Here is a 13512-nt window from a genome sequence, read left to right as displayed (position 1 = left end):
TTGCCTTTTATTTCTTTCTTCAGTCTGAGAAGTCTTATCCCCATTCGCTTTTGAACATGCCCCAAACATCCCAGTTTTTCAATTTTAGTTTTTGAGCCATTACGGTTGCTCTCTAAGACTGTCTTAAAAGCTCTGGAATCTCCATCGCCTAGATACTTCACATAACTAACACCGTATTGTTTAACTGACCTTTGGAACATTAGTTTAACCCCAGCTGCTTCTATCCCACCACTAGACCCCTGGTAATTCTTTCTGCACACTTTCTTGTGTTCCAGCTGCCGTCTTTCTCCCTCGCTGTCATAACTATTGTTTCTTGTGTCACACTGAGAGCAGTATTTGCTCATTACTTGGAAGTCTAAGAGTTTCCCTGTTCCACATTAATGACAAATGATACACCATGAAGTGATGTATGGACCATCTTCATCCAAGTGCCAACACAAGAGACATACAGATCTGCCTTCACTATACAGTGGCGTTCTTCCCCTTCATTGTTAATATCTCCAGCTTCCTCAAAAGTTGCTTTCATGTCCTCTTTGCACTCAACTTCGAGGAGTGCTCTGAGTGTTATGTCGTAATCACTGGATCTAGTCACTGGTGCAGGCATGTTCATCAACCCACAAAACAAATTGTGCCTTCTTTGCCTTCACCTAAGCATCTCATGGCGTATCGCAATCTTGTATTCGCCTCATACTTCTACCCACGTAGAACAGAAGTCTTGAACTGAACACCGTATTTACAAACTTTACACAAAACATGTATATTACTTACAACGACAATTCTGTTACTTTCATCACACAGTCTAAGGCACTTTGACCCACCATTACCACATGCACGTGAAACATCAATCATATCGGCAGGTATTTCTCAGTCAATTAATCTAAATCCACCGGAAAAATCGCATTGAGCTCTGTATACAGCATTATCAATTCCTTCACTAATTTTCTTCTTCGATGAACGCAGTGACTTTGTCGAAAATTGTTCTTCAGACTTAGGAGTAGCATCTGTAAAACCGTTATTTAAATTTCCTGTACCTTTCACGCGTGAAATTCGACATTTCCTCACTTGTTTGAACCTGCGTCCACTGTTACCATCCAGTTCGAGCAAAACACTTTATTATATGCGAAACAAAAAACTAAACTAAGTTCTTACCACATACTATTAAGGAAACGTTATAAACAAAGGAAGAAGCAAATATAATCTTTCTCATAACCGTGTAGACTCATCTGCAGTTCGTTTAGAATGCATAAACGAAAAATTAACGCACAAGAAGTTTGGGGCATCACAGAGTAGAAAGAGGGGCCATGGCAGGCGCAGACGCCCAAACAGACTTTTTAAAAACATATTCTAGCCAAAATAAGATTATGAAACTCTGCAGTGATATTCTTAAAAAATCAATTTAGTAAATAATGGAATGAAAAAAGTTAGAATTTTTTCGCAGTTTTGCCCTACATCTGCCCTCATATTCCCTTGGTTCACATTAAAGCGTTCGGGGTTGAACACTTCTTTGCACAGTCTTTCACGGACGGCATGTGACGAGTGTTTACCAATAAATGCTATCTCGAATTCTTCAGATTCCGATGCATTTTCCGCGCATAAAGTGCCTCCTCCATGTATATACTAATGTATCTCTGTCTTTTGGGACTCGGTCCATGTACATGTTAACGCAGCTCTGAACGCTTCTATCAACACATTTGGGATAATTGTCTTTTTATTCACAGTGAAAACCTACAACTGGTAGTATGTGATTAGCTTGTCCTCCAGATGCAATGCTGCATTTTCATATAACTCCTCCCTCACTAATGGTAACTGAGGGACACATTCAGCTGTAAGTCTCTTTCTGAAACCATGGACAATTAGGCATATATCCCTGTCTAGGCACATTCTCTGCATTACTAGCTACACAGCGATTATCTTTGTATCGCTTCTTTGATTGTTGTAATTTCACAATTTACTGACTCCACCTGTTGTAAATATTAACAATTTGTTTTCAGTATTTATTTAGAATTTCAACCTTAAATTTTCTGTTCCTGTTATGACAAAATAAACAATTTCCATTTTTGATAATATTTATCCATAGAAGTATGCAAACACATCCACTTTCTGCAAGAACTTTCGTTCAGACTGGTTAATATTTATTCTAAAAAAGTTGGCACTGAGCTTAGTAAAACAAACTTATAGTGGATTTTAACATTTTATCAAAAAATGAATGTTACTACAAGACACATAATCATTAAAATTCGCTGGAACCATAACGTTTCCCATTCCTGCTTATATGAGACTGCTTCTTGCAATTTCAAGATCAGGATGCCTTTTTCTTGAATTTTCTAAATAAAAATCCACTATGTCTCTTTGAGGAGGAGCAGTGGTAGGGATAGGACAATGCCAGTTTCCTTGGAGCTAGTTGACTGTACTGAACAGAACTTTAGTGTATTCCCTAAATTTATACTTACACAATCAACAGGCAAAGAAATTGATTTTCAGTGACTGGCTGCCAACTGTTTCGCTTCCGTTTTCGTGAAAATCTTTCAACTTGTGTCCTTCAGTTTCAATATATGCCAAATTTGGAGTAAAGATGATTCTGTTTGACGGCTATAGAAATAAAAAATTATCTTAGGCATCTTTCGGTGTGCTACAGCCCCTTATGCTATCCGTATTTCAAACATTTCTTAGAAGAACTTGTAATTCGAATACAGCCAAATACTTTTGTGATGTAAGAGTAAACATTACAAAGATGTAAACTAGCTACAATTTTTTTTAAATTGAAGTTTTATGGTGGAGTCTCCCCCTACAATGGAGAGTAGCCGTTTTGAAAGGGATGAGACGTAGCATGATGGTCAGTTTAGGAACTTCAAATTAGTCACACACATCAACGTCAAAGTATCAGTGTATGATACCTAACCTATACGTTTATTATATGTAATGGTGTCTTGATACGGTTGAGTGTTTTGTTAATGTGCTTCAAAACGTTGAACACAAAAGAAAGACTTTTAAGTGGCATGACTGAAGAAAGTATTCATCATAAGGGAGCATAGAAATAGTGGAAATAAAAGTCACAATAATACTCCCAACATTTTCACTATGAAAATTCATTTTTGTTTCCAAGAGCAACACTCAACGAATGAATCTGCAGTTTGCTGAAGTTACCATATTTCTTTTCACCTTGCAAAGGGTTGCGCAGTTTCATTGATTTGCAGGTTATGCTGACAATGTGGAAACAGTTAGAACTTATACGTCTACTGCGTGAGGTTTGCATGATTAGCAAAATTAGTCTCGCAGACTTCTGTTTCCCCAATGTAAATTTTCGCGAATTTAAAGTCTGCAGCTAAGATTATGTCGATGTTTAGACTTACACGTACATGTTGCTTTTTTTTCGCAATGAAGAGAACCTAATCCACCCAAAGAAGCTCACTGGCAGACTTCAGCTTAAGATCTTGTCTTTGAATTAGCATTAATAGAGAAGCTGTATCAACATTGATCCTTTAGTGAAAAGCAAAAGTAGTATTCATTGACGTTCTGCGTTTTTTGTGTTTAACGTTTAAATAAAATAGTGACACAATATAAATCTGTCAATTTAAATTTCGTCCTAAAACAGCAGTCATCATATGGTTGCAACTGTCGTAAGAAATATCATGTGTTTTACTTAGCTGCCCCCTGTTCCTTACAATATCAAAATATTAAAAGAGATTCTGAATTTCATTGTCAGTTCTCATTATTTTGAATTCCATTGTCAGTTCTCATTAATAAAACGGTCGTAAAGATAAATTTACCACGACTCCCGTTAATGAGCCACCCTCAAGCGATACGTGACTACTCACCGCTACGGTGTGAGCGCGAGGCAGCTCGCACGAGCAGCTGTGCTGAACTGCTATACTTCTAATTGCGTATGTACCTTTGAAAAGCCGGTTAGCCCGGCAAGAGCTCCAGGCACCCTGCAGGTGTCACCCCATGCAAATCTCACTCCATACATGTGTCCCAAACCCGTTCGCTGTAGCACGGAAAACCAGGATCCGTTCACCTTAAGGCTTTCTTCTTTCTTGTTGAAGCTATTCCCGTGTTTTTGTTTTTCTGTAGCTTCTCTGAACAAGCGCGTGTGATAGTGCTTCTCGATAGCCAGTGCAATTACACTATGTGGTCGGCCTCACGCAGCGTGTATTCTGCCACGGCTGATTTATCCCCTTCCCCAACCCGCAATGCCGCTTGTGTTCTGCTATCCTGGTGTTGATTGATCGTCCAGTCATTCCAACATAAACTTCACCGCATGTGCATTGTATGCGGTATATCCTCGACATTGCAAGTGGGTTGCCTTTCTCCTTTGCAGATCTGAGACTCTCTTTGATCTTCTTTGTCGGTTTATAAACAGTCCTTGTACCGTGTTTGCGCAATATACGTCCGATTCTGTCCGTCATTGTGGGAATATATGACAGAAAGGCCGTACCCGACATTTCTTTATCCAATGTGTTTCCTCCCCGAGTGCTGGACTCTGTTACACTTCTTGTATTGTTGGTGGGGTAGCCATTGCTGCTAAGAACGCTTTCCAGGTGTTGCATCTCGCGTCTGAGGTGCTGCGGCTCACATATTCGTCTTGCTCGCGTTACGAGTGTATGTTAATTATGTATTGACAGTTTGTGCAGGTATCGGTCCGCGTGTGTCGGTTTTCGATACACGCTCTGTCCCAGGTTTTCATCATCCCTTGTGACCAGTACATCTAGAAAGGGTAGCTTTTTGTCCTTTTCTGCTTCTACGGTAAATTTTATGTTGGCATGGAGGCTGTTAAAGTGTCTTAGGAAGTCACCCAGCTGTGTTCCACACCATAGCTCCACACAATCAAGGTATCACAACGTACCTGTACCACACCTTAGGTTTACAAGGTGCCAAGTCCAACGCCTGTGCATCGAAATGTTCCACGAAGAAGAATGCACTAAGAGGACTACCCCTTCCAGTTGTTCGTAGAAGTTGACACTCCGCGTGAAATAGCTCATAGGGAGACACTCATGAAAGACCCTGGAGATGTCTTCCAAGAAAGTGGAACCGATGAGCTCCAGGAGGGCCACTCAGTGTAGATGCAATTTTTTTGAGGTCTTTCGTTTTCTTAACTCATCACTTTGTACTACACTTCGTTTAATCCACTTCTTCCCAGTGTTGCGTACACTCAGCACGAAATTTTCAATGTTTTATTATTTTTTTTCGCGAACTGATAAACTAATTTTGAAACATAAATAAAAATTGACAGAGTACTTGTGAATGCTGAGTTGTTTATAATAAGTTCATTTTGACTGCATTTCGTGCAGTTACATTTAGTGTTGCGTATACGCTACTTTAGGAAGAAATAGCTTAAACAACATTAAAATAATTTTACAGCAATAATCAGGTCAGTCAAATTGCCAATTTTTTCAATAGATACTTTGCTTCCAAATTCAGCATGAGGCCAAAACATAATACAAGACTTTTTTTGTCCAAATGCTTTTTCTACTCCTTTAACAATTGCGCAGATGACGTAGTGAGACATGTCCAGGCAGGAAGTGTTTCATTCAAATGACGAGAAAATTGTCACCTGTTTTTCCCCTCTTCGAAGGTCGATATTTTGCATTAAGCATCAATGTTACGATGTTTCACCCACTTTACTATCGATAAACTCCGAACATACACATTTTGCGAATATCGATGATTCCTAGGCGAAAGTCGCTTGCGAGCGGAATAGACGACCACGCCAGCGCCCTTATCAAGGATGGCTTGCAGTCACCGTATTTTCAAAACATGGGCAGCTCGTCTGAATTTAGAACGCTTTCACAAATTAACTTTCTTCTGAAATCAACTTTAAGAGGTGAAAAATTCTGTTGGAGATTGATATGCTCGCTGAAAACGTCGCTTCTCTCCAGACCAAGTACGCCTATGCAATGCTCTTTGCGTGCGTCGTTTCTGTATCTTAGTGCGATACCCTTGATAATCGCAAATAGCACTGTTGCTGTACAGCGTAGCCTGTGAATGAAAAATACAGTATTATTTTAACGTTATGAAGGCACGTGTGGCAGGAAAGGTCTTTAGAACGTTGTCATTTCTTCAGCGAGTTTATGTGTTCCCTCCTGCATCCATCATCCAGGGTCGGACAAAAATGTGGAAACGCTGCGAGAAATGCATACTTGAACATGTGATGCTATCTAAGTCAGCAGATTATGCTGTTGTATGTTCCAATGTAAGTAGCGGTCGGAACAGTGTTCTGTGTGGTCTTTATAGGAGCTAAATGAATTCAAACTTGCACAGATTGTTGATGCTGGTTTGGCGGGAGATTCCGCAACCAAGATAACCGAAGTGTTTCGGTTTTCAAGAGGCACCATATCGAAGATTTATACCGCATACAGGGAAAGCTGGAAAACATCATCAGCTAAGACACAACACGGACGAAAGAGTGCGTTGAGAGATGTTCACAAACTGAAATTAAGAGGACGAGAGTTGCAAAAATCACTGCAGAACCTTAATCACACTCGTGAACCCTCTCAGTATCAAAATAACACATAAGCAGGAAAATGTATGGCGAGCTGGAATTCCAAAACCACTCACCAGCAATGCGAATGCCCGTAACAGGAAAACGTGCTACCGAATCCATAAACCTGGACTATGGAGCATTGGGAGAAAGTAGTTGTTCGGATGAGTATTGCTGCACACTTTTTCCAACTTCTGGCCGAGTTTACGTCCCAAGGTGCATGGTGGGGATTCGGTGGTGATTAGGACAGCCATATCGTGATACTCCATGGTCCGCACGGTTGCTCTACAGGGCTGCATTATTGCCAGAGATTAAATGAATTGTCGCGTCTTTCCTAGCCACCAGAGTCATCAAATCTCAATATTATTTTGCCTCTGTGGTCTGCTTCAGAGAGAAGGGTGGATAATCGCTATCCACCTCCATGATCGTTACGTGAACTTGTCACTATTTTGCAGGAAGAATGGTATAACATTCCCTTGAAAACCATACAGGACCATCATTTGTCAATTAAGAGACGGCTGGAAGCTCTATTGAATGTTAACAGATCTGCACAGTATTAGGCACGGTAATATGTTGTGTTTTCGGTGTTACCATATTTCGTGTCCACCTCCTGTATATTCTGTGGGTTCAGTAACGCTGCGTAGAACCAGCAGGCGACGCGTGTTCTGACGTCATGGTCCTCCGTGATAACTCTTCGCAGTATCGTGCCATGATCACACTACGTCGACAATGTAATCTATGACAAGCAAGAGTGATAGAGGCCACTGCGTCTAATAAATATATTGTATTTAGTTCTGTATTTGCATGTACGCTTGGCTTACTCATTCCTCAGCTTATTTTCATGAAGGTGTCTCGACGTACAACTGTATCAAGCGGAGACTAAACTGTTGGGAATGTTCTTGAATTGAGGAAAGACGGTCGGTCTCGAGCAAGGCGGGTTGTGGCTGTTTCATAACGGGAATCGGATTGTCATGTGAGTTTTGTACAGTGTCTGACCTCTGGCGCCATCAGGAATGGCAGGCGAACATAATTGCTGTGTGGTTTCGCTTTACGTACGGTTCACCTTGGTACGTTTCGAATCCAAAGGAGTAGGTTACATTCTGACACAGGGTTTCACCCTCTCTCTTCCCTCATCATCATACAGCAAAAGCATCACGCCACTTTACACATGTATCCATTACTGTCACCTGTACTCAACAGATACACTTAAGACATCACTATTATACGCTGTGGGAGGTGGGTCATTGAACACCATGGCAAAAACTCTTTCCTACCCCTCGGGATCGCTCAGACAACAAAACAACGCGATTCTACAGTTTTCGAAGAACCGGCACACCGTAATATTTTGTCAGCCCGTAGAGTCGTCTTTTACCTCACTGTGCTCGTTATCTGTAAAAGTTTATTTCCTTGTTGTTCCTTTTGCTGTAAATCAGGACGCTGTTGCGCGCGCAGCTCGCACAGAAGGGGCTCCTCTCTTCTCGGTACGAACGATTTAAAAAGTGACTCTGGTAATTGGAGTATCTCCAGTTATCTGCCTTCTGGCGGCGGTTGGTATTTTGTGATTATGAACACGGACCTTAAGGAGTCCTATTATCACCGCTATTCTTCTGCCGAGATCTTGAGTGTTCTGCATTATTCCAGGCCAGTACTTCTTCACTATACGTGAAGGAGAAGATGCTTTCGTTCAATACTTCTCGTAGCCTTTGTATTCTGAATTTCCCTAACTCTCCAATACATTCTTATTCCAAGAATCAAAATAAAAGCAGTGCCTGATTTAGCAATATCCCAATTTTTTATGCTGCTTCCAAATATCGCCTGTGTTTTTTGTTTCAGTGTAGACTTTTTTTGACCCGGGACACATACTTTGCCATTGTTAAGGTATCAGGGGCGTAATGCAATGAGAGACAGACTATCTACAACTTGTACAGAAACCGGACTGCAGTTATAAGAGTCGAACGAGATGAAAGGAAAGCAGTAGCCGGGAGTGGACTGAGACAGGGTTGTTGACTGCCCCAGGTGTTGCTCAACCAATACTTTGTGCAAACAGTGCAGGAAACGAGGAGAAATTCGGAAAGGCAATTAAAGGTTTACAGAGGATTATTTAAAACTGTGAGGTTTTCCGATTAAATTGTAATTCTGTCACACGCAGCAAAAAGCTTGCCAGAAGATGAGTTGAACGGAATGGACAGTGTCTTGAAAACAGGTTATAAGATAAATGTCTACAAAAGTAAAACAGTGGTAATAGAGTCCAGTAGAATTAAATCAGGTAATGTTGGGAGAATTAGATTAGGAAATGAGACACGAAATAGAGTGGGTGACTATTGTGAAATGTAGAGAAGATATAAAATGCAGACGCAGGAGGAAAGCGTTTGTGAAAAAGAGAAATTTGTTAACAAGGAATATCAATTAAAAAGTTAGCAAAACTTCTCAAAGTATTTATCTGGAGTGTACTCTTGCAAAGGAGTGAAACGTGAACGGTAAACAGTTCATAAAATAGGACACTATCAGCTTTTGAAATGTGGCACTGCAGAGTAAATGAGTTGATTGGGTAACTAATGAAGAGGTGGTGAATCACGTTGGGGAGAAAAAATATTTATGGAACAACTAAAAGACGGGATCTACGAAGCCTATTCGGGAAGTAAGGTCCCATTGGTCGCAAAATGGAAACCATCGTGAAAATCAAAAATGTTTTATTTGCAACAGTCAGCTACACCTTCCAGATACTTCTCTACACAGTCGCCTCTCCGATTTAGGCATTTATCTTAGCTTTGTACCAACTTTCCAATACCCTCGTCATAGAAGGAAGCCGCTTGTGCTTCCTGCCAATTCTCTACGCTGATCTACAGCTCGTTGCTAGTGCCAGAACACTGTCTTCATAGCTAGCGGTTCATGTGAGCAGAGATGAAACTCAGAGAGAGTCTATTACAGGCTCTATTTTGGGTGATCAAACACTTCCCATCGAAAACGCTGCATGACCATCCTCATTGCCCCTGCAGAGTGTGGCTGAGGTACTCATGTTGAAGGAAACATATGACAGTTATGATATGTGGGCTGCATGACATCAGGCGAAATATCACACCAGACCCTCATACTTGGCGGGAGACACTATTGTTCTAAGCATCTTTACGTAGATACTGTGCGCTCAGAACTAAAATGAGTGACGTGATGCGATGGACAGGTGTACTAGAGACACTGCCCAACACATCTGTCTAAAGCTCTGTCGGATTTTCACTGTGGTTTCCATTTCGCACCCCCATCGGACCTTACTTTCCGAATATTCCTCGTATCAGTAAGACATATCACAGGCATGAAGAAATAGTTTTTTGATGAAAATAAGTGCCATGGTTAAAAATTGCGGACAATGACCCAGGCTTGACTACAGAAAGCAAGTTCAAATGGATGTGGGTCACAGTAGTCATGCAGAGAATACACTAGCATGTAGAGCTGCTTCAAACTAATCTACATCTGCATCCACGCTCCTGAAGCCACTGTAGGGTGCGTGGCGGAGGGTACCTTGTGCCACTACTAGTCATTTCCTTTCCTGTTCCACTCGCAATTAGAGCGAGGAAAAAGCGCCTATCAATAAGCCTCTGTATGATCTCTTAATCCTCGTGTCTTATCTTTGTGCTGCTTAAGCGCAATATATGTTAGAGGCTACAAAATCGTTCGGCAGTCAGCTTCAAATTACGGTTTTCTAAATTTTCTCAGTAGCGTTTCTCGAAAAGAACGTCTCCCTCCCTCCAGGTGTTCCCATTTGAATCTGCGAAACATCTCTGTGATATTTGAGTACTGTTCATCCTACCGGTAATAAATCTATCAGCCCACCTTCGAATTGCTTCGACGTCTTCCTTTAATCCGACCTGGTACGGATCCCAGACACTTAAGCAGTACTCAAGAGTAGGTCGCACCAATGCTGTATAGGCGACCTCGTTTACAGATGAATCACACTTTCTCAAAATTCTCCCAATAAACAGAAGTCGACCATTCGACTTCCATACCACAGTCCTCACATATTCGTTCTATTTCATATCGCTTTGCAACTTTACACTCAGGTATTTAAATGACATGACTGTCAAGCAGTACACTACGAGTTCGTGTTTCCTACACATCTGCATAAACTTACATTTTTCTATATTTATAGCTAGCTGCCATTCATCACACTAACCAGAAATTTTGTCTTAGTCGTCTTGTATCCTCCTTCCGCCGTTCATATTCGATACCATACCGTACACCATAGCATCATCAGTAAACAACCGCAGATTGCCGCACACCCTACCCGCCAAATCATTTATGTGTATGAATAACAACAGCGGTCCTATTACACTTTCCTGGCGCACTCCTGACGATACCCCTGTATCTGATGAACACTGGCCGTCGAAGAAAACGTAGTGGGTTCTATAACTTAAAAATCTTCGAACCACTCATGTATCCGTGAACCTATTCTATGCTGTCGTACCTCCCTTAACGGTCTGCAATGAGGCACTGTGTCAAATGCTTTCCGGAAATCTAGAAATATGGAATCTGCCTGTTGCCCTTCATCGACAGTTTGCAGTATATCATGTGTGAAAAGGCCTTGCTGAGTTTCGCAAGAGCAATGCTTTCTAAAACCATGCTGTTCCATCGACATAAGCATATCGATCTCAAGAAAATTTATGATATTTGAACTGGGAATTTGCTCAAGGATTCTGCAGCAAACCGAAATTAGGGTTACTAGCTTGTAATTTTGCGGATCTGTTCCTTTGCCTTTCTTATATACAGGAGTCGCCGGCACTTTTTTCCAGTCGCTTGGTACTTTGCGCTGCACGAGTCATTGGCGATAAATGCAACCTGGGTACGGCGTCAATGCCGTAGAGTACTCTTTGTAAATCCGAATAGGAATTCTATCCGGACCTGGTTACTTATTTGCTTTCAACCATATCAGTTGTTTCTCTACACCACGTATACTTATTACTACGTCGTCCATACCGCAGTCTGTACGATGTTCAATGGATAGTATTGTAACCTCCCAACAGATAAAAAATAATTATATAGCATTCAAATTTAGTGTAACCTCCCCACTAATAAATTTCGTAACCTACCAATAATAAAATGTGACTAACCTCTCATTATAATTGTGGCTCACTTATAACCTTTCAATAATTAGCTGACTGTGAATCTAAACTGATAAATTTGGACGTCAGCAGTGCCGCGTCATGGCCCTGAAAGTTCATTCTGAATAAATTGAATATTCTTACCTCAGTAAGGTCGCCGGATAACGCGTATATATCTGCTCCTATAAGAAATTTTTATGGCACAGCCCAGTGCAATGCTGGCCGATAGATTTGTCATGTATAAAAAGAAATAACTAATTTTTCTTTACAATAATCGGGATGACCATGGATTAGAGAAATTAGTAAATACTCTAAATGAGATGTATGATTGTCAAAAGTTAATTTTTATAAGAAAGATTATTATTAAGAAATTTTGAAAAACATTTACTTGGGACTTGATATAGCAATGGTACATATGCGCGAGGCTGGTTTTACCTTATACTACATAGCTCAGGCACCGTCATCGCTCCCCACGACCGGCCCAGCCAACTCGGTACACACGACTGCCCGCTACTACCTACTACTACTGACTGCTCTTACTGCAGTCAACACTGCTCTCTGGTCTGAGATTCTCTTATAGTTTACATATCGCAGGCAGCGCGTGAGCAATCCATCGAAATTACATCTGCTCGAGTGCGCTAGCAATAAATTCCTTAGTCATGGACCTCTTACAGTATGTTTGTACAATACTCCTGCGTGAAAGATTTCGTGAACGTGAAATTTAAAACTTCAGCTTTCGTTTTGCTATCTTCAGTGCCACACCGGACTGATCAACAAGTGACTGGATGGAAGGTTTAGACCCACTAAGCAATTTTACATAGGACCAGAATTTTTTCGGGTGCTCTGCGAGATCTTTTGCTAAGATATGACGGTGGTAGTTGTATACTTCGTGCATAGATCTTTTCACAGGCGCGCAAATCTCTGCTAATTCATGCTTGTCGTCGTTGGCGCGTTCTCTTTTGAACCGAGCGTACAACGGTCTTTGCTTCCTCACTAAACCTTGGTGGGTCCTTCCATCCTTTATCCATTTACTAGTCACATAACTCTCCAAACCATGATTTACAGTCTACTTAAACTTTGCCCATAATTTCTCTACGTCCATCTTACTGGAACTAAATAATGTCAAATGACTAATCCCCGTCTCTATACTGACGCCATCGATAAGGTCTGGCCTGTTTGTAGCTATAAGGTCTAAGATATTTCCATTGCGTGTGTGCTGCAGTACTAGCTGCTCAAGGAAGTTTTCAGAAAAGATGTTCAACAGTACTTCGGACGAAGATCTCTCTGCACCCCCTGCAAATCTATAATCGATAGGTAAATGTCGCCTCCAACTAGTAATGCACGATCTGGGTATTTACGCGCTGCTGACAGTAGACTTCCTTTGAATGACTGTACAGCGGTCACAGCGGAATCGGATGTTTGGTAAAAACATTCAATAATTAATTTGGTTTCACCTACACTTGTTATATGGGACCACGTAACTTCACTGTCACACTCACCTTCGACCTCAATAGAGAGAATATATTTGTCAACTGCAATCAATACCCCTTTCCTGTGGCCTCTAATCTGTCTTTCGAATATACATTCCACGACTCGCTAAATATCTCAGAGCTGTCCACTTCGGATTTCAGCCAGCTCTCAGTGCCAAGAACAATCTGAGCGCGAGAATTTTCCTGGAGGGCAGTAACCCCCGCTGATTATCTATTGGCGAGTGTTCGTCAAAGTACCTCAGACGACCGCCTAGCCTAATGTGCACTCCACAAGTACACCGCTACCCTTTGTATAGTGCACCCGTGGCCTATCAAGGGTAGTCCTACAAATGTCTACCAGATAACGCAGGTCTCTAAACCTGCAGCCAGTACCCCGTCACACAGTCGACGAAGTCTTTGGTTAAGACTCTCCACTCGGCTCCAAACCAAAGAACACCGATTAACCCTGGTAAAA

The sequence above is a fragment of the Schistocerca serialis genome, chromosome 4 (assembly GCF_023864345.2).
Source record: "Schistocerca serialis cubense isolate TAMUIC-IGC-003099 chromosome 4, iqSchSeri2.2, whole genome shotgun sequence".
In the NCBI taxonomy this organism is placed as follows: Eukaryota; Metazoa; Arthropoda; class Insecta; order Orthoptera; family Acrididae; genus Schistocerca; species Schistocerca serialis.
The sequence above is the reverse complement of the archived record's forward strand: the minus strand, read 5'-3'. Positions refer to the sequence as shown.